Below are 1,439 nucleotides of genomic sequence, written 5' to 3'. Positions count from 1 at the left end.
ATAGCAAAAAGATGGAGACAGTCAAAGTGCCCATCAACTGAAGAATGGATAAACAAGCTGTGGTACATACACACAATGGAGTACTATGCTACCTTGAAAAAAAACAAGGAAGCTACATGTCACTTCCTAACATGGATGAACCTTAAGGACATTATGTTGAGTGAAATTAGTCAATCACAAAAGGAAAAATACTACATAAGACCACTACTGTAAAAGACTAAGAAAAAGAACCCATACTAATCCACTAAAGTGGATTCCTAGCAAGTTGCTAGGACATAGGGGTAAGAATAAGGGGGGGGAGGGGAAGGCGGAGCACAGGGCAGGGAATAGACATAGGATAATTTGGGTATTGGGCATGGGGGCAATATACAAGTAGGGAGAGGGGAATGCAAGAACAAGGCAGACGGGAGAACAATTAGGCAGGTATGAATGAGCTAAATGGGACAGAGGTAAAAACAGATGTAGACACAGCCTTGGAACAACAGGGCTCTGGGATCCAGAAACTGGGGCAGGGTTGGAACGGGGAAAAGTGGGGAATAATGTTGAGATACTTGGCTGACTTTTGAACCCTGGTTTTCCATGCATTATAACATAAAACAGTCACTGGAGGGAGAGTGAAAGGAATAGCCAGAAATATCACCACAGAAAGCTTGTAAGTCCGTCTTCTGCCTATAACTAATTGGAATACCTAAAATGGGTCTACAATGTTTCTAGTGAAGGAGGTCTCATGAGGAGCCTCGGCATTACATAAGACTTATAGAAAAGAGCCTGAGCCACATCCAGACCATCAGAGAAGGGAAACTTTCCTCTTCAAAGGACAAGCAGACCAGCCTGGAGCAGCCAGAAAACCAGAAGACACTTCTTGAAAGAAGGACCTACAGGAAAAATACAAAACAACAAGGGCAGTCCGACTGTAACCACAAGAACAAGCAAGCTGTCTGCCCAGGAGATATCAAGGCAAGCGATCAGGTCCTCTCAGTGCAAATCCTCCTCCAAGACTGACACAATGGGAAAACGCGTTCTGATTGGCAACCACACACATCACCCATAAAGAGAAGTGACCGAAGAACATCGAAGAAGCAGCGAGCTAAGCCCTGCATCATTCAGCAGACTATGGTGAGCCCAGGTAGAGACCTGGTTGGCCAGCAGTGAGGCAAGACCTGGGGACTCAAGGGCTCAGAGTCAGTGACACATCCACAGAGGACTAGAGAGGAGACCGAAGCGACCAACTGATAAGAAGAGGGCGGACAGACTCAGGAGCACCCACACCTACAGATGATACCCACTTGCCATGGCTCCAATGATGGGACAAAGAAAGCTCAACCCGAAGAAGAAAGAAGAGGAAAACAAAGCGTCATCTGATACAGTCTGATAAACTGGACATCCATCTATAAATGCAGTAGCTCAAAAGAGGAAACAAATCCCTGCTCCAAGAATTA

The sequence above is a fragment of the Chrysochloris asiatica genome, unplaced genomic scaffold (assembly GCF_000296735.1).
Source record: "Chrysochloris asiatica unplaced genomic scaffold, ChrAsi1.0 scaffold00042, whole genome shotgun sequence".
Lineage (NCBI taxonomy): Eukaryota > Metazoa > Chordata > Mammalia > Afrosoricida > Chrysochloridae > Chrysochloris > Chrysochloris asiatica.
The sequence above is the reverse complement of the archived record's forward strand: the minus strand, read 5'-3'. Positions refer to the sequence as shown.